At 35.1% G+C, this 25,688-nt stretch overlaps 1 pseudogene; it reads left to right on the forward strand.

Annotated features, from left to right (window-relative positions):
• The first annotated feature begins 5,050 nt into the window (after positions 1–5,050).
• LOC131490356 (acidic leucine-rich nuclear phosphoprotein 32 family member B-like) overlaps positions 5,051–25,688 on the forward strand; it is a 29,368-nt pseudogene continuing 8,730 nt past the window's right edge.

Here is a 25,688-nt window from a genome sequence, read left to right on the forward strand (position 1 = left end):
AGCTGAAAGGAAATGAGAGTTTGCACCTCCATGTGAATGTTTTATTCCGAAGTAGTCCTCCTGACTAGTAGTTTGTTTTCAATGATATTAACAAATTTTTCTTAAAATCTTTTGGTATATATTTTTTCAAATTCTTTAGGAAAAGCTTACTTATTACACATTAAAATGCACCTTATTACTTTATAATAAATAACTTGATTCGTTATCATTTTCAGTACAGTGAAAATACGAGTTATCGAACACATACCATTTAGCAAACTCTACTTGAAACTGAGATCATAATGATGAAAAATTACACTATTTTGTTGGATCTAAGTATAGAGTAGGAAACTGAAAGGAGATAATAATTTTTAAAATGTATGTCCTCTGGTAAGTGTGGTATTAGTATGATATGCAAGGGATGCAAATGATTGAAAGAAGAGAGTGAATTGTTCTGGAGAAGTGATTAAGGCTCACAGAAGCAACAATGTAATCATATTGTTTGAGTAGGACTGTATAGGATGAATAGGAGTTTTCTAAATAGACAATAGAGATAACATTCAGGAGTTCCGAATATCATTGTTGTAATTATAGTTCATACTCCCTAGTTTAAGTTTAGTATTCTTAGTTGCTTATCATCCCTATTAAATTAAAAATTCCTTCTGTGAAGATAAACATTTTAATTTCAGAACTAATGGATAAACCCCTGAATATTGTTGAACAAAGAAAAAGAGCAAACTCAAACTAGCTCAAGGATTCAACCAACCAGTTTTTTTTCAGAGTTGTTTTAAGTTATTACTCTTTACTTGCTTGTACTGACTATTTGCATGTATAATACAAAGAGCCTTGGTCCCATACGCTTATTTGTATGCTAGGCCCAATGCCTCTTGATACACTTTACCATCTTCTTTGAGCATTATGGATTTTAGAAGTCTTACATTATCTGCATTTAATCCTATACCGGGTCCTGCTCCTTGACATCCTCAGTTGTTTTGATCAAAGAATCCTCTACCTACCAACCTTATATCCAAGAAATCAGTACTCACATATTAGAGATGGTTTCTCATGAGATAGGTATTCAGAAGGGATAAAAAAAAAAACTGGTTTACAAAAGGTTTATAAGTTGATAGCATGAATATAGTTATGTTGGAGCCATACATCACAAATTAAATCACGATATTACAGCCTTGCTTAGAATTACTACATTTCTTAGGAACAAGACCAAATGATTTTCAAGATTAAAGGTTTATGTCTTTCTTTTTCATTTTCACCTTACTCTGTTTAAGAAATTTCTTTGTTCATGTAACTAAATATAGTATTTCTCTATTCTAGGGGAATATAATTAAAGATTTCCTTTTGCAGGATTATACCAGCTATACAACAAATGTAAGAAAAACAAAAAGATACCCTCTTTCAGAATGAGATACAGTATTATTTATTTCTAATACGAAATTTGGGTTTAGAAAAGAATTAAGAGGTAGACTGAAGTTTATAGGATTGCTACCTTTCTAATACCACTGACATCTTCAACATGATTTCACTATCTTAAGACAGTCTAGAATTAATTAAATTGTGTTTCTTAAGATAGGTGAGCAAAATAGTGAATGTAAAATATCAGTCTAATATGAGAACATCATGGGGCGCCTGGGTGGCTCAGTCGGTTAAGTGTCCGACTTCGGCTCAGGTCATGATCTCATTGTTTGTGAGTTTGAGCCCCACATCAGGCTCTGTGCTGACAGCTCAGAGCCTGGAACCTGCTTCAGATTCTGTATCTCCTTCTCTCTCTGCCCCTCCTCTACTTGCTGTCTGCCTCTCTCTCTCTCTCTCTCAAAAATAAATAAATGTAAAAAAATTTTTTTTCAATATGAGAACATCAGTATTTCAATTATTACCAAGACTTTCCCAACAAGGTTATGTAGAAGTAATTCCACTAGGCACTCCTTGGGTACTTAAGAGGTGGAAGGAAACCTATATGTATTGGTAACTTTCTATAAGCCACAAATGGGCTGTACAATTTACATGAGTTACTTTATCTCACCATGGGTGGGTTTCATTGTTTGCATTTTTCCTGTGGGAAAACTGAAGCTAAGAGAATGTAATTGCTGTCTATCTCAACCATTAAGCAGCAGAGCCAGGTTTAAATCCAAGTGTCTTCCGACTCAGGAGTTTATTTGTTGAAGACATGATGTCCACTTCTAATGCATATTCAAATAAATTTTGTAGAGATTAGCATGTTCACAAAAAGAAGGAGAAAAATGCAAAGTAGTATGTTAAATAAATGACCTGTGGGAATTCAGTAATTAACGCTGGACATATCAGTAGAATGGTAAGAAAGTTAGACTTGTGTGACATCTTGAAGGAAGGAAAAACAAAAGTGAATTAAATAGTGATCAGAGTAGAACAAGAGTGATAGAACTGCTAGTGAATAGAATGTGAAAATGGACAAAAGAAGTAGTATGCATGGGTTTTCATACAACTTTGAGAGAGACATTAACCTGGAATGGGAAGAAGTTACTTTGGGGAGTAACGGGAGAAAAGGTGGAATAACAAAGTGTAGATGTGCAATAGTGATTAGACTGTACTTGAGCTTCAGCAATCCATTTGAATTGTGAACGGAGAGAAAATAACATGAATGGTAATACTTCTGTAGAAGACATGCATTTGATTACTTTTCTAATTTCTAAACATAAGCTAACAAAATACAAACACACACAGCCTTACACACACACACACAAGAGCTAGCTGATTTTCCCGAAGTGGAAAGAAAGGAAGACACATGCACATTCATCACCCTTTATACCTGTAATAGAGATTGGATGGGAGGGTATGGTGTAAAGCAACAAGATATATGTGTATATATCTAGAAAAATATAAACATATACATTACATAATTATATATAAGTAAATATTTGAGAGACTGAGGAAGGAAATGGTGGTCATTTGTGGTCTCCTCTTGCTTTCCAAACACACTACTACCACTGCAAAATAAACATAAAACAACAATAAAGATGCATTTTCACTTTTGAGTGCACTAGCCCAAGAAAAACAGTGCCTTCCTACTGCTCCATGAAATTAAGGACTCTCTTCTTTAGTATTTTACGGTAAGAGTCACCACTTTGAATCATGTACTCATGATACTTTTTTATATCATGCTAGTTAGTTTTGAAATGATTCATTCTAATTTACTGCAGACATCTAAAGTTTTAAGGAAAAAATATACTTGAAACTTGTATCAGATTTATGTATACACCTGTAATTTTAGCCAACTTATGAAAGCATGATATCAATGCCCTGAAATTTTGAGAATTCCTTCATTTTCTAAGCCCAAATGGCATAAAGAAGTGAAACAGATTCATTTTTCAGTAAAGTCTCCAACTGCAAATATTCTCAGTTTTGACATATTTTTGAGAATCACTGACTCCTCCACTCTTTCCAGCATGCAAACATTTAGTACATTTTACCCCACTTGCTTCAATCTTTAAAAATAAAACAATTTCAACAATGCAGCTAAGAATGACCAAGCCATGATTATATAGCCATATTCTAAGAAAGCCATTATTTCTTTTTTTTTTCTTTTTAATGATTTCAGGGATAGCATTTAGTGATTCGTCGCTCACATGTAACACCCAGTGTTCTCCCAACAAGTGCCCTCCTTAATGCCCATCACCTATTTAGCCCCACCCACCCAACACCCCCCCACCCAACACCCTTCCAGCAACCCTCAGTTTGTTCTCTGTATTTAAGAGTCTCTTATGGTTTGTCTCCTTCTCTGTTTTTATCTTGTTTTTTCTTCCCTTTCCTTATGTTCATCAGTTTTGTTTCTTAAATTCTGCATATGAGTGAAATCATATGATATTTGTCTTTCTCTGGCTTATTTCACTTAGCATAATACCCTCTAGTTCCATCCACGTTGTTGCAAATGGCAAGATTTCATTCTTTTTGATATCTGAGTAATAGTCCATTGTTTATATATATGACATCTTCATCCATTCATCAATTGATGAACAGTTGGGCTCTTTCCATACTTTGGCTATTGTATATAGTGCTTCTGTAAACATTGGAGTGCATGTGCCCCTTCGAATGAGCATTTTTGTATACTTTGGAAAAATACTTAGTAGTGTATGCTGGGCCATAGGGTAGTTCTATTTTTAATTTTTTGAGGAACCTCCATACTGTTCCAGAGTGGCTACACAAGTTTTCTTTCCTACCAGAAATGCAAAAAGGTTCCTCTTTCTCTGCATTCTTGTCGATATTTGTTGTTGCCACAGTTGTTAATTTTAGCCATCCTGACAGGTGTGAGGTGGTATCTCATCATGTTTGATTTGTATTTCCGTTATGTTGAGTGATGTTGAGTATCTTTTCATGTGTCTCTTAGCCATCTGGATGTCTTCTTTGGAAAAGGGTCTATTCATGTCTTTGCCCATTTCTTCAGTGGATTATTTGGTTCTTGGGTGTTGAGTTTGATAACTTCTTTATAGATCTTGGATACTAACCCTTTATCTGATATGACATTTGCAAATATCTTTTCCCACTCCATCAATTGCCTTTTAGTTTTGCTGATTGTTTCCTTCTCTATGCAGAAGCTTTTTATCTCGATGAGGTCCCAATAGTTCATTTTTGCTTTTGTTTCCCTTGTGTCTGGAGATGTGTCAAGTAAGAAGTCAAAGAGGTTGTTGTCTGTTTTCTCCTCTAAGATTTTGATGGCTTCCTGTTTCATGTTTAGGTCTTTCATCCATTTTGAGTTTCTTTTTGTATATTGTGTAAGAAAGTGATCCAGGTTCATTTTTCTGCATGTCGCTGTCCAGTTTTCCCAACACCATTAACTATTGTTTCTTAAATCTGATTATTTTTCCATAATCTTATCTAGAATTGTGACTGTTCCGAATAACATTTTAAACCTGAGATTGGGTAGAATTTAAAAAGCCTGTATATCTAGTATTCTTTTTGTGTGTGTGTGTGTGTTGAGTACATTTGTGTTTACTTCCCTTGATTTAAGACTAAACCAGAGGAAGAAAGTAGGATCATATACATATTAGGTTCATTTATTTGAGTAAAAAACAAAACAAAACACATGGTGATAGGCTACCAGTCATCTGTAGGTGACAATAACAGTGTGGAAAATGATTCTACGGTAAGTAATATTTATTCTTAAAATAAACTACAAAAATGAGGCATACGTGCCCATAGGGAACTATTTTCTACACACTAAACCAAGCATTATTACCTCATTAATCTTAATTTCTTTCTTACTTAAGAAATCACTGTGTTTCTTTTAAAGGCTGTAATGTTTTCTACCTCAATATGTTGTGTATACTTTGAGATTGAAAGGCAATAAGTGCACAGCTAACTTTGACACTTAGTAGGGAATGTGCTGTCATTTTCTTTTACCTCAAACACAGGAGAGAAACAGAAATATTTATCCCATCTGGGTAATAAGCAAGATTGCCACTATAAAAAGGTAATACTATAAAATTCATTGTTAGAAGGACATGGTAATAATAAGAAGTCATATTATGGTCCACTTTATGGCCATAATGTGATCATGGTAATAATATTGGAAACATCACAGCTACTAATATGGTTTCTGCTCATATGCTTATTCTGAAATTTTATGGAATCATATTTTCTTATATACATTTATCTTACCCACTAATTTTAATCTGCTTTCCTACTCTGAGAATGGATTTAGCATAGTATTTTCCTACATTAATTTGCCTTGTTTCGTGGCTTTATTTCCTACTTTTTTTGGTAAACATCTCCAAATCCCTTACATTTGATCCTTGCTATGAGCTAATGGACAAGTGACTACAAGGCATTCAAATAGGACATTCAGTGCAGGACCTCTTTTCTTTATCACATTGTCTCTGTTTCCTCTCTACACTAGATGGCAGAACCATTCAGCATTTATCATTCCCACTCTATTCCCCAGACAGGGGCATTAGGAGGATGAATGTCTCTTCCCCTTTGGATCAAATATGCAAAAGCAGTAAAGCTATAAATTAAAAGGAAAAGAAAATCCCACTCGTAAATACATCTTTTGGGCTCATACAAATAGCCAGCCAGCATTTCAAGGCTCACAAACCTGAGCACATGGTTCCCTTTGTTCCTAGCAGGACAGACTTGCTCAAATGAGAAAGAAAGTGTTAGGTGACTTGGATTTGATCAAACTAAAATTGCCAAGTAACTTTCAATGAGTCTCTGTTTTCCAGTACATTTTGGTAGGGCTGTCTGAAAGACTGACACAGATTTGTCATAAGCAGTGAAGAAACCAGAGACAAGAAATTCAACTTTTAAGCTTCTATTCCATATCAAAGAATTTAGGGAGAAGGAGGAAGAAAGCCATTTTTTGAGGTCAATTTTTTAAAGGTGCAAGAAGCTATACGAAGACTAATTTTAGATGGAGAGCACAGCCACATCCCGTGATATAGCTCTTGTAGGAGGAAATGAACAGTTTTGTTGTGGCTATTTTACTTTTTCTTAAACCACAGGCTTTGCTTCTTCTAACTTTGAGTCTGTGGCCTATTTCAAAAGCCAGGAGAGGATTTAGAGAGGTGTGAATTGTGTGTTAGTTCTATTCACTTATTTTAACCAAAGTACCTTCCATGGTCTGCCAGGGGAGGGAATGGGCTGCTTTTTCACTGGAACCTGGTCAGCATGGGAATCAGATTCAAAAGAACACATATCAAAATCTGACATGATCAAGTAAAAAAGAAAAGCCGGGCACACAATAAACATTATTCATCTGTCCAACAGTGCTGTAAGGTAGACAGATCTTTTGTCTCTGTTTTTTTTTTTTTTTCATCTGATAAGTGATGAAAATGAGGATCAAATAATGTGCTTAATGTTATATAACTTGAAAGTGTATAGCGGGAATTCAGACTTCTGTCTGTAGGATTCTAAAATATGTTCACTAATACGCCTAAAAATCAAGGATCTGCTTGGAAAAACTTTATTCATATAGAAAGGAAATGGTATTTATCAATTATTTTGTACTATGCACCAGCTCTGGGCTAGGTGCTGGGAATAGATAGGCAAAGAGGGTGGAGTGCCTGCCCTCAAAGATTCAAGTAATAAGCTCAAAGAGTTGATTCTTGTGACCAGCCTTCAGAATGGACTTATTATTTCTTCTTTCCCTTATTCTAGACTTACAGAAAATGTGGTTTGGAGATGCTCAAAAACTGAACCAAAGTCACATGGGATAAAACCAAAAATGATGATTGAATTTTTTTCCTTTAATTTTAACACCATGACAAATGAGAAACTCACTTGAACAGACATGTGAGGCATAAAAATGGTAATTAGCCATTTCTATATGATTTATCATACAATTTACACCCTCCATGTATTTTTTTAAATTTTTTAACGTTTATTCATTTTCAAGAGACAGAGAGAGACAGAGCATGAGCAGGTAAGGGACAGAGAGAGGGAGACAGAATCCGAAGCAGGCTCCAGGCTCTATGCTGTCAGCACAGAGCCCGAAGCGGGTCTCAAACTCACAACTGGGAGATCATGACCTTAGCTGAAGTCAGATGCTCAACTGACTGGGCCACCCAGGCGCCCCAACACCCTCCATGTATTTTTCATATACTATTTTGCAATATCCTGTAACCCTCTTACGAGATCTTCTTTATTTTCTCCCACTCCCTTATTCCTCCATTTTCTTATTGTTGGTGTGATTTTAATTAAAAACAAGAAAAAAGCTATTTATCTCCACATGACTAAATATTTTCTTGGTCAAGGAATTTTGTGAACTGATTTTAAAAGCATCTGAAGTTGGAAAGGTTCTAAATAGAAATTACAATCATGTGATAAGTTGTTTTCATTTGGGAAATAGTTTTTTGTTTGTTTGTTTTAACCTATTCCAATTTTCAAGTATCTAGCTGCTAATGAATTATAGAAAAAAAATAAACAGAGAAGAGAGGGGTGGGGGGATGGGTGAAGCAGGTAAAGGGGATTAAGGAGTGCATTTGTTGTGGTGAGCACGGAGTAATGTATGGAACTGTTGAATCACTATATTGTACACCCGAAACCAAGATAACTCTGCATTTTAACTATACTGGAATTAAAAAGACATATGTATACAATAAAAAATGTATGTCATAGAAGTTTAAGAAAGCATTTTGGAATGAACTATGCTTTGACAGTTTATTTTTTTATGTTTATTTTTATTTTTTTTCCAATATATGAAATTTATTGTCAAATTGGTTTCCATGACACTTTATATTTAGAGTTTGATAAACTAAACACTACAAATTGAAACCTAGGTACTTATAAATAATCCTTTACTGTTTTTTCTATTATTCTGAAAAATACATATATAAAATATACCATTAGCTATTAGCACACTTTACTTTTGAAAAATACATGAATTAAATTTACTTTCATAAAGAAATATTTAAATATGCTTAGAAACATGGGTTCATTTTTAATATTTTCTTGTTTTTAAAAGGTTTCACTAGGTAAACATGTTTATTGTAGAAAAATTAGAAAATATAGATAAGTTTAAGGAAAAAACGAAAAGGAGCTTAAAACTACACATTTTCTTTTAATAAACATTTAACCATTTCATCCACATATTTCTATTTCCTATTTTCTGTATACCTTTAGTATCTATTTATATAAAAATTATACTTTAAATTTTTAATGTACTTTATATACATTTTATGTACTTGTGCATGTCTGTATGTGTGTGCACTTAATGTTTTATATCTTTGGGTAATAAATGTGGTCATTGAAGGGCACTTGGATGGCTCAGTCATTTAGGCTTCTGACTTCTGTCTTGATTCTGGCTCTGGTCAAAATCTCATGGTTCCTGGGTTTGAGCCGTGCATCAGGCTCTGCACTGACACCACAGAGACTGCATCACGTTCTCTCTCTCCCTCTCTTTGCCTCTCTCTCTCTCTTTCTTCTCAAAATAAGTAAATAAACTTAAAATAATTTTTTTTTATAAAAAAATGCCACTTCCTACTTGAGGGGTCTAGGATGATGCCAACTAGTGACATAGGCAATAATTGTCTTTCCTTTTTATGTGCCGCATTAGAAAACCATCAAGAAACAAAATTATATTTTCTACATAAGTCATAAATAGAAATTCTTTGTAGTTATTTAAAAATTCTAGTGGAGTGTGCACGTTTATAAGCTAGAATATTCATCCATCAGATGGCATATAGATATATATCTCTTTTGATGTCATTAAAAGATAGCTCGTGTAGATAATGTGGTTCTAATTCTGCTAATAGCTAACTTTGTTGAACTGAACTTATTTTCTTCTGTACAAAGAGGAATTTATATGAACACTGGAGTCTTTCTTACAGCTCCAAAATAGTACAAATTTGTGACTTAATACATTCTTTAATATGCCATCAGATTAAAATAGAATCTAGTTAAAAGTGAAAAAATTCGCTATGTATGTGGTAGTAAAAGAAATTATAAGATGGTTGTAGAAAACCACAGTTCTTTTAAGTGTGTTCAATAACAAAAATGTTCACTTCAAGACAATGTTTGTGGTTATTTCTGTTAGTCAATTATTGCAAATTTTAATGTAACTATAATGAAGAAATTTCTCATATATAAAAATGTCTGACGTATTTCTTTATAAATTTTAATTTACTTAATTTCTCAAACTATTCTCAGTCATAAGTTCTACTTGAAATGCTAAATGTAGTCAATATCAATAAAAAGTGGTATATGTGAAAAAGATTGGGGCAATTTAAGTTGGCCAAGTGACAGTATTTGTATGCTTTTTGAAATACGCACAAATGAATAATTTGCTTTCAAGAATTTCCATTATTCACTCTTGACTGTATTTTTATATTAACAAATATCACATTTATTTTAAAATATTATTACATAAAATATTTAGTTCTTTCTCTCCCCCAAACAAATGCTATATTACATGATGAAGAAAAGGGTAGAAGAAATCTAAGTTAATGAATTATTAAAGTACTTAGATATATAACAGATACCCTGATTCCCATTTGCCTTTTTTAGACCTTTGCCTCTGGGGGTATAATGACTTGAAAGCATTTGCTGAGAAAAGGGGTATATTGATGGTAAGCTCAGAAAGAGATGTACATATTTCATAAAAATTTGGCCTTTCTACAAGTTTATTAGAACATGTTGAAGATAGTATAGAAGAAACATAAAGAACAAAAAAAAAAGCATTTCTGAGAAGTAAATCAAATTATACAAAATGATAAAGACGTCTCTCTGACTATTTTTAATTGTAAGACCATGCAGAAATGTGTGTGAACTGATACATACTCATTTAGAATATTATTTAGAATAAATAAAGATAGGTATACCTTTAATGTTTCTAGTTAATTATCTTCAAGATGGTATATAACATCTGTGATTGAAAACGATATATGGGGGGCGCCTGGGTGGCGCAGTCGGTTAAGCGTCCGACTTCAGCCAGGTCACGATCTCGCGGTCCCTGAGTTCGAGCCCCGCGTCAGGCTCTGGGCTGATGGCTCGGAGCCTGGAGCCTGTTTCCGATTCTGTGTCTCCCTCTCTCTCTGCCCCTCCCCCGTTCAGCTCTGTCTCTCTCTGTCCCAAAAATAAATAAAAAACGTTGAAAAAAAAAAAAAAAAAAAAGAAAACGATATATGGTCTTCTACTTTTTTATATAACATTGTTTTCAAGAAATGCCAAATCTAAACTTTTAAATATAGATTCACACATTAAGGTTCTTATTCTTTCCTTTCCTTTTTCAAGTTTACTTTTAATTTTAACAGCACAAACAAATGCATAAATTCTTTGGACACACAACCCTTGTTACCATTCAACTTTATCTGAGGTATAAATGCATAGGACTTTGGAAAGGTTAGCTCATTTCTAGAGATTTGAGAACAGGCATAAACAAAAAGGCAGAGAGAAAAATATAAAGACAGTCCTTTGTTCTAGGGTTCTTACCCAGGGTGGTGTTTATATCCACATAATCCATATCTACATAATGCATAATCCACAGCAATCTTCTTACATAGAGGATATTAGTGGAAAATGGTTTGTTTCTACATGGATTGTTTCGCTTCTCCATTCATCCAACCCTCTCTTTCATTTAATTTCTGTTTCTCCTTAAGTATAGCCTCTACCTCATTAAGCTTTAGCTTCCTGCTTCTGAGCTTCCCACATAGATCTTGTCTCTCTAGAGTTTCTATCATTTTCTTGCTTTTGTCTTGTAGCTTTTTATTTTCAAGCTTTTCCCTCATACTTTACATAGGTCAATTACTTCTTTATTCATTCTTAATATCTTGTGTTATCCCTCATTATTCTGAAATTTTACCTTATCTTTAATGGATTCTTAATTATCTTATTTATATAATATATTCTAGTATGTACCTTTTAATCTTTGAACTAAGATGTGTAATTTTTAATACTGTTTATTTTGGAATAGTTTTGGATTTAGAGGATTGTGAAACTAGTACAAAGAATTTGCAAAGACTTTGTGCCTTATTTTCCCTGTTATTTTTTTAAATTTTTTAAAAATATTTTTATTTATTTTTGAAGGATAGAGAGACAGAGCATGAGTTGGGGAGGAGCAGAGAGAAGGGGAGATGTAGACTTTGAAGTAGGCTCCAGGCTCTAAAGTGTCAGCACGGAGCCCGATGGGGGGCTCAAACTCATGAACTATGAGATCATGACCTGAGCCAAAGTCAGACACTTAACCAACTGAGCCACCCATGCGCCCCTGTTTACCCTATTATTGACAGCTTCCACTAGAATGGTACAGTTGTCACAATTAATGAAGTAGTATTGACACATAGTTATTAACTAAAGTCCTTTCTTTATTCAGAATTCGTTAGTTTTTATCTAATATCCTTTTTCTATTCCAAGAGCACATTCAGGATAATACTTTGTCGTGTCTCCTTAGGCTCCTCTTGACTGTGACACTTAGACGATGCTTGATTTTGATAACCTTAACTGTTGTGAGTATTACTGGTGGGCTAGTTTGTAGAACATCCTTCAACTGGGATTTATCTAATATTTTTCTTATTATTAGACTTTGTTAAATGTTTTTGGGAAGAAGCCACGCAGGTAAATTGCTATCCTCATCACATCATGTCAAGGGTACATGATGTCAACACTGTTTATCACTATTGATGTTGACCTTGATCACCTGGCTGAGGTAGTGGCTTTTAAGTTTCTTCACTGTACAGCTACTCTTCCCCTAGACCCATCCTGTACTGTACACTTCAGAAGGAAGTCACTATGCCAGTCCACACCTAAGACATGGAGAGTTTTTCTTTTCATTCTTGAATATCTACATAAATTATTTGAAATTTAACTACATAGGAAATTTATCTTTTTTCTTAAACATATTTTTATTCAATAATTTGCATTAATATGGACATTTATTTTTATTAATATGGATATCAATATTGGATATTTATTATTTTATCCTTTGTATTATAATCCAATGCCACTTTTCTGTTGCTCAAATTGTTTCAGATATGGGCATTAGTAGTTTTTTCAGTTGGTTCCTGTGTCCCTTATGATACACTTCCAATACTGTTTTTTTCTTGGTGTTTCTGTTTGTTTGTTTTATTACTTGGCTCTTTTCTGGCACTGTTCAATGATTCAAGAACATCTTGCATGTTTCCTGCCAGAGCCTGATAAAGGGTCATTTTCCCAAGGAACCTTGAATCCTTTTATTGAGAACATTAGAAACTAAAATCTAGATATTGGGTATAGTTGTTGCCAATGGTCTGCCATTACTTCTAGATTGTCTGAGTTGAGAAAGTAAATATATATACTTGTGTGTGTGTGTGTGTGTGTGTGTGTACATCTATATCTATCTATCTATACACATATATATAGATGTATATATCTATACATACAAATCTATTAGAGCATGATTGCTGGATCATATGGTAAGACTATGTTTAGCTTTGTAAAAAACTGTCAAGCTATCTTATTGCACTTAGGTTTGTCTACTGGTACAATGTTGGATAGTTGAATAGGAGGGGCACAATAAGACATCCTTGTCTTTTCCACTTTCCAAGGATCTTAGTGGGAAAGCATTAAATCTCTGCCCATTTAAGTATGCCCATTAAGTTTGTTTGTTAACCTGGCTAGTGTTTTATGAATTTTCTATGTCTCTGCGAAGGGCCAGCTTTAGTGCTTGCTCTTACTTTCATTTTTCACAAACTTCTACTAGCTTCTTATTATCTTTAATTTTCTACCTTTCACTCTTTTCTTGTTGTATCTTTTGATTATATAATGAAAGCTAAGGGATGTTTCACAAGATTATTGTTACTGACGATAATCCATATTTTACAAAGCAGATCCATGAAATGTGTTCCATCAACCCAGCAGTAAAATTCAATTTCTATATTTTTTCAGCACAGCAAACTTCACATTGTGATTTTATGCATAAAATTTTATTCGTGGCCTTTACTTTTGGCTATTTTTTTTCTTTTACTCTATGTTCTACATTTCATTCAAATTATATTTTATTTGGCTGTATTTTATGTAAGAAAAAAAACATATGCACAATAAATCAATGCATACATAGATAAATGCTAGAACAATGCATACATAGATAAATGCTAACTGTCGCTGACCCACTCCATATCCTTTTGGTCTTCTGAGCACATATACAGTTGTAGTAGACAGTTCTGCATATCAAGTTTTTGTATATTACTTTTTCTTTTCTGTTCAGGCTATATGACCCAGTAGATACAATGCTTTGAAGTCTCTTGAAATCTTTCAGTAAAATAGTCACATGCACTATTTAGACCCCCTGAAACATAATAGACCCTTCATGTTCTGGAGGAAGGCAGTGTCTTCTGCAGCAGAAAATCACTCTTTGTCAAAAGTAACTTCTAAACCTACATTGGACTTTAGTAGAGCTTATTTGACCAATCATGGGACAATAAGGCTAGGTAAGTGGTCCTAATTATCAAGGCATGGGTATTATTAGATCTACTAAGTCACAAAGTTGGGCAGGCATGGCACTAATCCCACATACCATGGAAATGGGTTATTCGGAAACTGATTGGATTAAGTCCAGAGAACAATTAAGTTTTATGAACAGGTCACCTTGTTTCTGTTCCAACAGAACAGAAAGGTTCATATCTATGTCTTTGTGGGTAAGGGAAAATATTTCCTATAGCTATGTTTTGGGAAAAGATTAGAATCTGGCTCACAGATGGGTCAGCTCTATATATTGATGCAAGTTGAAAATGGACTGCCAATGAACCATAGCTACATTCATGTATAGCCATAAGGATAGTTGGGGAATCTTCCCAACAGGCTAAACTGTGAGTAGTACACGTGTTTGTCCCCTTAATATCACGAGAGAAGCTATTAGACATAAGGGTATACTCAAATCTTGAGAAGTGGTAAATTGGTTTGTTGGTCAGAAGTCTGGAAGGAGTAGGAAAGATCAGAAACTAAAACATCTGGAGGTGTATTGATGGACGGATAGTGGTTAGTGGGCACACATGCAGATTCTTTTTGTTGTTGTTTTAATATATTAAAAACTTAATCAAAAGAGACACTTCATGACTAGGTTAACAAGATGACTCAGATAGGTCAGACAAACTCTGTCCTCAGCCATCCCAGTACTTGTACAATGGGACCATGAATGGAGTAGACATGGTGATAGCCAAGTAGAGTCTAAGCATGATCCCAATAACATGCAGCCCCTTTTACTGAGACTGGTTTATCTACTGCCATTGCTCAATGCCTGATGGAAGTTGAGTTTTTAATATGGTATCACTCAGTAGCAAGTTGATTGCCTAAGTTCCTCTCCCATGGAGGGAACAATGATATGTCACCCCCAAGATTTGAATTGTATTCTAGCTGTGTGTTTGTTATCTGTGCCCTTGGTGCCTTTTTGGCATCTCTATCCTAGGACTTTCATAGTTTCTGATTTACTTACGTGGGTTCCTGCTAGAATTGTATTGGATCAAGGGATGCTTCTATTTTTTTATATTAAATATAATTTAGTGTCAAATTGGTTTCCCTACAACACCCAGTGCTCATCCCAATAGGTGCCTTTCTCAATGCTCATCATCCACTTTCCTGTCTGCCCCACCCCCCCATCAACCCTCAGTTTGTTCTCCGTATCCAAGAGTCTCTTATGGTTTGCCTCCCTCCCTCTCTGTAACTTTTTTTTTCCGCCTTCCCCTCCCCCATGGTTCTCTGTTAAGTTTCTCAGGATCCACATGTGAATGAAAACATATGGTATCTGTCTTTCTCTGCCTGACTTACTTCACTTAGCATAATATCCTCCAGTTCCATCCACATTGCTTCAAATGGCCACATTTCATTCTTTCTCATTGCCAAATAGTATTCCATCGTATATATAAACCACATCGTCTTTATCCATTTGTCAGTTGACGGACATTTAGGCTCTTTCCATAATTTGGCTATTGTCAAAAGTGCTGCTATAAACATTGGAGTACAAGTGCCCCTATGCATCAGCACTCCTGTATCCCTTAGGTAAATTCCTAGCAGTGCTATTGCTGGGTCATAGGGTAGACCTATTTTTTTTTTTTTTTGAGGAACCTCCACACTGTTTTCCAGAGAGGTTGCACCATTTTGCATTCCCACCAACAATGCAAGAGGGTTCCATTTCTCCACGTCTTCTCCAGCATCTATAGTCTCCTGATTTGTTCATTTTAGCCACTCTGACCGGCGTGAGGTGGTATCTCAGTGTGGTTTTGATTTGTATTTCCCTGGTGAGGAGTGACGTTGAGCATCATTTCATGTGTCTGTTGGACATCTGAATGTCTTCTTTAGAAAGAAGACATGTCTTCTGCCCATTTCTTCACTGGATCATTTATTTTTTCAGGTGTGGAGTTTGGTGAGTTCTTTACAGATTTTGGATACTAGCCCTTTATCTGATATGCCATTTGCAAATATCTTTTCCCATTCCATTGGTTGCCTTTTAGTTTTGTTGATTGTTTCCTTTTCAGTACAGAAGGCTTTTATCTTGATGAGGTCCCAATAGTTCATTTTTGCTTTTAATTCTCTTGCCTTTGGGGATGTGTCAAGTAAGAAATTGCTGCGGCTGAGGTCAGAGAGGTCTTTTCCTGCTTTCTCCTCTAGGGTTTTGATGGTTTCCTGTCTCACATTCAGGTCCTTCATCCATTTTGAGTTTATTTTTGTGAATGGTGTAAGAAAGTGGTCCAGGTTCATTCTTCTGCATGTTGCTGTCCAGTTCTCCCAGCACCATTTGTTAAAGAGATTGTCTTGGATAGAAGGAACATACTTAAACATCATAAAAGCCATTTACAAAAAGCCCACAGCTAATATCATCCTCAATGGGGAAAAAATGAGAAATTTCCCCCTGAGATCATGAACAGGACAGGGATATCCACTCTCACTGCTGTTGTTTAACATAGTGTTGGATGTCCTAGCTTCAGCAATCAGACAGCAGATGAAATCAAAGGCATCAAAATTGGCAAAGATGAAGTCAAACTTTCACTTTTTGCAGATGACATGATACTCTATGTGGAAACTCGACAGACTCCACCAAAAGTCTGCTAGAATTGATACATGAATTCAGCAAAGTCGCAGTATACAAAATTAATGTACAGAAATCGGTTGTATTTTTACATACCAAGAATGAAGCAACAGAAAGAGAAATAAAGAATCTGATCCCATTCACAATTATACCAAGAAGCATAAAATACCTAAGAATAAACCTAACCAAAGAAAGTTTATGAAGGAAATTGAAGGAGATACAAAGAAATGGAAAAACATTCCATGCTTATGGATTGGAAGAATAAATATTGTTAAAATGTCAGTACTACCCAAAGCAATTGACACATTCAATGCAATCCCAATCAAAATTGCACCAGCATTCTTCTCAAAGCTAGAAAAAGTGATCCTAAAATTTGTATGGAACCAGAAAAGACCCTGCATAGCCAAAGTAATATTGAAAAAAAAAAACCAAAGTGGGAGGCATCACAATCCCGGACTTTAGCCTCTACTACAAAGTTGTAGTCATCAAGACAGTATGGTATTGGCACAAAACAGACACATAGACCAATAGAATAGAATAGAGACCCCAGAATTGGACCCACAAAGGTGTGGCCAACTAATCTTTGACAAAGCAGGTAAGAGTATCTGGTAGAGACAAGGGATGCTTTTAAATCAAAGAGAGTTTGAAAATGAGCACATGACTGTAGGATCTTTGGATTCTATCATGTATCACTGAGTAGCTGCTCTCCTGAAAGAATGGAAATTTCTTTTTTAAAACACACCTAAGGCACTATCTTGAGAATGACACTTTGCAAGGTCGGTGTCCTATTATTTAAGATATCTTATATACTTTGAACCATTAACTGTTGTATATGCTATGTTTCTGACAGATTAGGTGAGTCTAGGAAACAAGAGGTAGAAAGAGAAGTAGAACTTCTCCTTGCTTAGCCAAGTCACCCTCTTGGGAACTATGTCATTTGTGTAGTTCTTATCCCCAGAATTTGGGGTTTAAAGGATTAAAATTCTGGTCTTCAAGGGGGCACGATTCCATCAGGGCCTCAGTAAAATTCTGATGAACTTAGAGCTATAATTTTCACCTTGTAATTTTCGGTTCTTCATTCTAATAGACAAACAGGCAAAAAAGGAGTTACTATAGTAGGGCGGGAAAATAATCATCCTGAGAAGCTAGAGTTCTTGTGACATAATGGGGTCCAAAAAGAATATGCCTGAAACTCAAGAGATTTATGAAGGGAATTCTTGGTGCTCCCATATGTGTTAATAAAGATACATAAGCTATTGCATCAGCTATATCCTAGTAAGGGTAAAGTATTTAGGGACTCACACCTCTCTGATAATTTTTTTTAAACGTTTATTTATTTTTGAAAGAGAGAGAGAGAGAGAGGGAGAGAGAGAGAGAGAGAGAGAGAGAGAGAGAGAGAGAGAGAGAATGAGTGGTGTAGGGGCAGAGAGAAAGGGAGACCCAGAATCTGAAGCAGACTCCAGGCTCTGAGTTGTCAGCACAGAGCCCAATACAGGCTCCAACCCACTGACCACGAGATCATGGCCTGAGCTGAAGTTGGACCCTTAACCAGATGAGACATCCAGGAGCCCCTCACTGATAATGTTTTGATGACACTCCCCAGAAAGAGATGTAGACCTGTGGAAATGTTAGCTGAGGTAAGGGGAAATCTAGAAAAGGCAGTGGAAAAGAAAAGTTATGAATATTAACTGTGGCTTTGAGATTGTGGCTTTTAACACTAAATCCCCCCATTTTAAGGCTTTTTTTACATACTGTGCTTGGTCACTACCCTTAAGTGTAAGTAACAGAACTGACTCATTGTGGGGCACAGCAAGTTTTGACTAGTATATAAAGAGTTGACAGTGGCACATTTATGATTCATTAGACTAGAGATGCATATATATGGTTCCTTCTACAATGTAATTTTCATCTTCAGAACTTCTCAGTATTCTCCAATAAATAGGATGCAAGCATATCAAACTGTAGCATTTGCCTGTCAAAAAGGAATCATTTATTAGCTAAGACAGGAAAAAGGTATAATTTTGTATGCGTTTCTTTGCAAATACCCATAAATATACCTTCTGTAATTTTCATTTGGGAAATATTTTTGAATGAATATTCTAGAAATCCCATGGCAGAATACTTTTGCACAAAGTAATGGCCTCTGTTATGTATCATGAATAGTATTACATAATGAGCTAAATAAATAATGGAAAAAAAAAAAAAAACAAGCTGATGGTGACTCAAATAGAATGATTTATGACCCAAACCAGTGAATGCTTTTTAGCTTGAAATTGAGTGATTCCCTGTTAAATAAGCATAATAAGTTTCTGCTATATATTATATCTGACTAGTCAAAATATAAATCTGATTATTGCTTATGATTTGCTTGGCTTATCTTTAATCTATTAATTAAACATTGTCTAATCTGTGAAATATAGGACACTTTTGGCAGCTGTGTCTCACAGGATTTAATTCCTGAAATGACTAAATTCCAATCTACTAGCCATCCAATTAATTGTGTTAAGCACTAATCAGACGCTCTGCAGATTTCTCTGGTTTCATCCCATTTCTGGAAACTGAAATAGTAATGCAGGTATTTATGTATGTATACAGAAACTATGCACTTCATTTCTGCAAAGGCTGATCAAGTGAGGAAAAATACTCAAATTTTTGAAGATTACACCTGGATTTATTTTAAATTCTTAGTCTTTTTCAAACTTTAACTCTAAGTGTACTTACTGTACATTTCTCTGGCAGTATGAATCCTTTAGCAATTATGACTTTTTAAATTATTTTGATATTATTCCATTTAGCATATTATTTTTGACTAAGAACCCTGATGTTTGTTTATATGTTAAATATTAGCAAATCTAAATTTCTTTATTCACTTTTTGGTGAAAATAAATGTAAATATAAGTTTTAGTATCCTATTTAGTATTCTACTTAGTTCATATAGAAATTGCTTATAAAATAGAAGATAATTATATTATTTCCATAAATAAAACTTGAAAAATAAAAACTGTAAGTGAAAGGTTCCATTACAAAACTTATATTTATTATTAAAGGGTTCAATACAAGAAAATGTCTAAAGCCATAATATATACGAATGTGCCTATAAGAAGCCTGGGCCTTTTAATAAACAATTTCTTGCTCCTAGAACTCAGTTTTGCTATTTTTCAGTAATTTTGACTGACATTATCTGCACAAGTTGACAAATTAGTCACCCTACATAAATACTAAGCTGACCTGAATTCTGCAGTTAGAAGTGATAAGATTTGGAGATAGCTTAGAAGATATGGGAAAAACTTTTAGCATTTAAGGAGATTTATACTCATGGAATCTGCATAGGAGAAAGAGGTTTATATGGACATAAAAGTAAATTCCCTTGGATTAAATATATTAATAAAAATGAAAAATACCTGAACAGAATTTTCTTTTTATTTTCAGTTTATTAAAGACTATACTTTCAGGGATCATTTCTATTGTTTATTTTGAGTTTATTATAATCTGAATCAAGTGGAGAAGAGTGTGGCAAAACATCCATCTCTTATGTGCTATAAATTAGAAAACTAAGAAAAGTAAGTAAGCCTAAGGTTTTGACATTTACTCAATTTTATACCTACGTTGAGGTTTTAGTTGAAGTGTCCAGACGTATGTGGGTCAGAAGGTGGAAGTCAAAAGAATTGGTACATGGATGACCCTAGAGGCATCTAGCATAAAGAGGAAGATTTAAAACCCAACTAAAGTTTTGTATACCATCAATATTTATATACAAGAGGAAGGAAGACATCATATATTCTGTGATTCAGAGTCATAACTCTTGAGATGACATCAGGCCCCCTGATGGTGCCTAATGTTAAACTCAGAGTACCTCCGATTCAGCTGCCATTCTCTACTCCATTTTCTTATCCTCCCACCTGTTGCCTCTTAAGAATTATCCTACAAGGGAAAAGTAGTGTTGGACCTACCTAAAAGAGCTTCTTTCTCCTCAGGATACAGGCTCATCAAGTCCTGCCTTCCTTGGTATCTCTCTGATGGCTTCAAATAAATTTGCTTATTTGTTGGTCTATATTTTGCTCAGATTTTGTTTTTACTTGATATTGTGAAAAGGATAATTTGCAAAACTTTCTCTATAATTCCCTGATATTTAATCTGAAATCCCTCTATCACACTTTTACATTTGTTTCTAAATAGATTCTGAAATGGGCAGAGAAGTGTCATTTTTAGGATCCCCTCAAATGTAACTTGGAAAGTAGAGATGGAAAGGCATGGAATGAGCTGAAGAAAGAAAATAGACTGAGAAAAAATAGACAGGTATGGGCAAGATGGAGCATTTAGTCAGGTGTGAAAAACTAAGTTCTTGGCACTGTGGTGAGATATAAAAGCTTTACACAGTAGAATCACTTGTATTCATTTTCAGGTAAACTTCACAGTCTGAAATACCTGTAATATAATAGCTTTTGGTGCTACGTTAAAAAATAAACTTTCTATATAAATAAGATTAATTTTCTATGTAAAATTTGAATTTGTTATATACATTAAATATTTTAAATATTTAGAATATTTTGTGTTTGTATGGTACCAAAATCATGTTAGAGCTCAAACACCAAAGGAAGAGAAAAAAACTGGAAACTTCTTAAGAGCAATGACGTTCATCTCCCAACAAGGTTAGTGTTGAGATTCTTGATGTAGTTCTTACTTTGATCTCTGTTGGCCTCACAAAAATCATAATGTCCTACACCCCTTGTGTAAGATATGTCAAATGAATATTAATCCATGCTCTTAAATTTAGAATAGTTTGCTATTAATTTAATTGGGTATTCAAATAATACTTCTCATAGCATTTATATTATTGATTCAATAATTTAGCAGAAATATTATCTGTGTGAGTCACTGGACATTTGTTATAGTTGTTGCTGCTGAAAATGCAGGAAAAAACCCATACACAATCCTAGGTGTGCATGTTCCGATTCAAAATTTTGCATATGCCTGACCAAGGTTGTTGCAGGGAGTATGGCCAGAGTCTCAAAAGATGAGTCAGCAAAGTGCAGTTAAGTGAAGGTCCTCATAATCCAATCGGATGAGGCCTTGACTCCAGGATGAAGATTCTTTTTATTAGGATAATTGCTAAAGACTATGTGCATAAAGTCAGCTAAGCAAGTGTGTTCATCAATCTGATTGTTTAGCTTTACAAGGTTGAATTTTGAGTTAATTGGTTTCTATAACACTAGGAAGGGTCAGGTGTGAAGGAGGATCCGCCCTGGACAATGTTAATGGCTCTAGGGGTTCCTTACTGCCACAGCCATGTTTAGCTGTATAAACATGTCCTAAGGCCTTGCACCTTCTCCAGCCCTTCCCTTTTGAAGTCTTTTCCTTTGATGCTTCTCTCCTGCATCTCCCACACAAGGTGAACCTTAAGGAAGCTGTCATGAATGTGGTTTGTTTAGTCTCCTAAAAAATATCTCAAAGTATTTAAAAAAACCATCAATTTATGGATCCTGAAAAACTTAAGTCTGAGAGAGAATAGTGTTACTTTCCAAGTAGTATACAGTTTGGAGAAGAAAAGGACAAACACCCAGCTAAGTGATTTACTTACTTAAGGCCAACTAATGTATTAATGTTGGAGAAGAAAAGACTACCTCGATCTGTTTCCTGTGCTGTATTCACTTGAGCTGATTCTATGGAAATAGCAGGACAGGAAAATGAAGAAAAAAAATCAAGTTTTCATTTCAAGGTCCAATGACACTTTTTCCAGAAGCGCCAGGCTGCTCTTTTTCAGACGTGTAGTTAAACCATTTAAAGTTAATCCAGAGCCTAGGAGTAGCCATTGCTTAAGAATATGGGGCATCTAGCAGAAGTGATAGTAACCAGGAGAAAAGAGAAGAGAGGAGAGGAAGGGAGGGGAGGGGAGGGGAGGGGAGGGGAGAGGAGGGAGGGGAGAAGAGGAGAGGAGAGGAGAGGAGAGGAGAGGAGAGGAGAGGAGAGGAGAGGAGAGGAGAGGAGAGGAGAAGAGAGGAGAGGAGAGAAGTTCACATTAATTAAGCAAAATGTTTCGCACATTTTTCAGCTCTGAATTGATATTCAATATTATTATAAGGTTATGTCACTTTAGAACTAGGTGTGTGATTAAACAGGGTCAAGATCAGCCTTCTTATTTTGTAAAATATTGCATCTGGTATTTCAAGAAAGGTTTATGAAACTTCCTTATTTACTTAGCATGTGGTATAGAAAGTTCTGTTTTTAGAAAGGTTTCCAAAAAACATATTGTTTTGGTACTGATATATAAAAATAGCAATATGTCTCATATTCCCTTGCTTATTGGCTATATTATCTCTCTTGTGTCTGGTTATTTCCCTGCAAATCTGAGCATTTGAGAAATACTGTTCTATTTCCTTGTAAATAATATGTTGAAAAACTGATATCATGAAGCCCAGCAAAATTAATTGTATGATTGTAAATTCACATAGGATAGAACTACCAGTTCTCACTACTCCAGATGCCTTCTCTGGGACACCAAGGACTTTTTTTGTCCCCAGCTTCCAACTTAAAGTTAATCCCATTTTAGAGGCTGAGGTTATTGAAGGCAATATCCAGATAATTGAGGATTTCACCATTGAACTAAATCACCAACATGGTTTGGAGACTATCTTGTTTAATGTTTATTTATTTTTGACAGAGATGGAGATAGAGCATGAGCGGGGGAGGGGCAGAGACAGAGGGAGACACAGAATCCAAAGCAGGCTCCAGGCTCTGAGCTGTCAGCACAGAGCCCGATGAGGGGCTTAAAATCACGAGCAAACCATGAGATCATGACCTGAGCCAAAGTCAGAGGCTTAACTGATAGCCACCCAGGCACCCCAGGAGGATATGTCCTTTAAATGGAGGACAACTCCAAATCTTCCTTTGTATAAACCTACAATGTGGATTTCATATCCTTTGTGTTAAACACCAAAATTGATATAAGGCAAAACTAAAGATTTACCCAACCATTTCTTTCACCATTCACAGCTATATATTTAAAATGCAACTATACTAGGGTGCCTAGGTGACTTATTTGGTTAAGTGTCTGACTCTTGATTTTGGTTCAGGTCATGATCTCATGGTCTGTGGGTTCAAGCCCTGCATCTGCATTGGGCTTTGTGCTGACAGCATGGATCCTACTTAGGATTCTGTCTCTTTCCTCTCTCTTTACCCCTCCTCTGCTTGTGCTCTTTCCCTCTCTCTCTTTCTCTCTCTCTCTCTCTCTCTCTCTCTCTCTCAAAGTAAATATATAAACATTAAAAAATACTGCTAAAAATAAAATACAATTATACATATATACATACATAAATATATATTGTTATAGCTATATATTATACATGCAAATATATAAAATCAATCTATCATCTATCAATCTATCAATCAATCAATCTATCTGTAATTTCTCTGTACCTGTTGAATTGAATCACTTAGGAGTGTATAACAGAAGGCAATCCTCAAGTAAGAGTCATTTGGAACAAACCAGCACAAACATGGTGAGATAAGACATTGTAAGATAAAGATTAAAGCAGAAAGTCGAAGACAAGGATACATATTTAAGTCACTGTGGAGAAAAAGAAAAGTGTAGGAAGACTTTGATCAATGATAGTGATGAAAAATGAGTAACTTCAATCAAAAACACCCAAAGCACTTTATAAGCCTGGAAAAATAAATTACTGAAGCCTGGGCAATTCGAATCTGAAGGCATGAAAGTATTAATAGATATAAATGAAAAAGCAGCATTGGTCAATCCAGTTATTTTCTGATGATGCAAACATTTTATCTTCACTCTACATTTGAAATGGTGATCAAAAAGTACTTTAATCAATATCAATAAAAAAGCAGAATTGGTAAATCTATTTATTTTCTAGTGCCACAGTAATTTCATTTTTATTCCTCATTTCCAGTGATCAAAAATACATTGAGCATGAGATTAATTTTACCGAGGAGCAGGGTTGTATACATCTGTTTCTCATTTGAAGCTCTTGAAAGCACTTGCATAATTTTCAGAAGTTTTACTGTTTCAGAAGAAGTAAAATTATTTTAAGTAATACAATTCTTTATTATTTTTAAAGCACTATTATTGGAGGTTTAAAAACATCTGTATAAATAAATATATGGAGGGCTGATAATTTCAAACATTTATTAGATGTAAGGAACTGTTCTAAGGGCTTTGTTGTTTCATCCTATGGACAACCCTAATGAAGTAGGCAATGTTATATTGTGCCAATTTTATAGATTAAAATCATAGGCTCCTAATATATTATTTGTCAAAGGACCCATAGCTAGTAAGTAGTGAAGTCAAGATGTACACGTAAGGAGTCTTTCTCTAGGGTTCAAGCTCATATCTATTCTATTATTTCTATCTATCCATCTATCCATCCTTCCATTCATCCATGTATCATGTATCTACCCCACCCTTATCCACATCTCTGTCTTTCTTTCTTCATGTAAACTGACTTAAGTGGAGAGCAGTGGTAGAACAGTTTACTGAAATTCTCATAACCCGAATTTAGAACTAGGTCTTTATGGATCTCCTCTCCCAATGCGAAAGAAAGAAATGACAATCTGTCATTTCTCTAATTCATTGTGCACTGGAAACTGCAGAAGAGGAACTCAAGTTAAAGTTTAGAACCATATGTAATATGGAAATCAATAGGGAAAATAGAATTAAAATAATCAGATATTACAGGAAGAGAGTTACTGACTTGAGCTAATTTCTTCAGTTTTTAAATTTAAAACAAACTGATCAGGATTATGATTAGCCAAATTTTATTTTTAATAGCCATTACATGTACGATCTCATCTAGGCCAGGGTTTCTCAACCATGACATTATTGACATTTTCACACCAATAGCTATTCTTCCCCAATGTGACATCCAAAAATGTCTTCAGACATTGCAGAGTATTACATGAAGAGGCAAAATTGCCTCTGAGAACCAGTGGTCTAAAATACTGGAACAGTTGGGGCGCCTGGGTGGCTCAGTTGGTTGAGCATCCAACTTTGGCTCAGGTCATTATCTTGCAGCCTGTGAGTTCCAGCCCCCTGTCGGACTCTGTGCTGACAGCTCAGAGCTTAGAGCCTGCTTCGGATTCTGTGTCTCCCTCTGTCTCTGCCCCTTCCCCACTCATGCACGCGCGCGCGCGTGCTCTCTCTCTCTCTCTCTCTGTCAAAAATAAATAAACATTAAAAAAAAATTTTTTTTAAATACTGGAATGGAATGCCCATATT

Source organism: Neofelis nebulosa, chromosome 2, assembly GCF_028018385.1.
Source record: "Neofelis nebulosa isolate mNeoNeb1 chromosome 2, mNeoNeb1.pri, whole genome shotgun sequence".
Classification (NCBI taxonomy): Eukaryota; Metazoa; Chordata; class Mammalia; order Carnivora; family Felidae; genus Neofelis; species Neofelis nebulosa.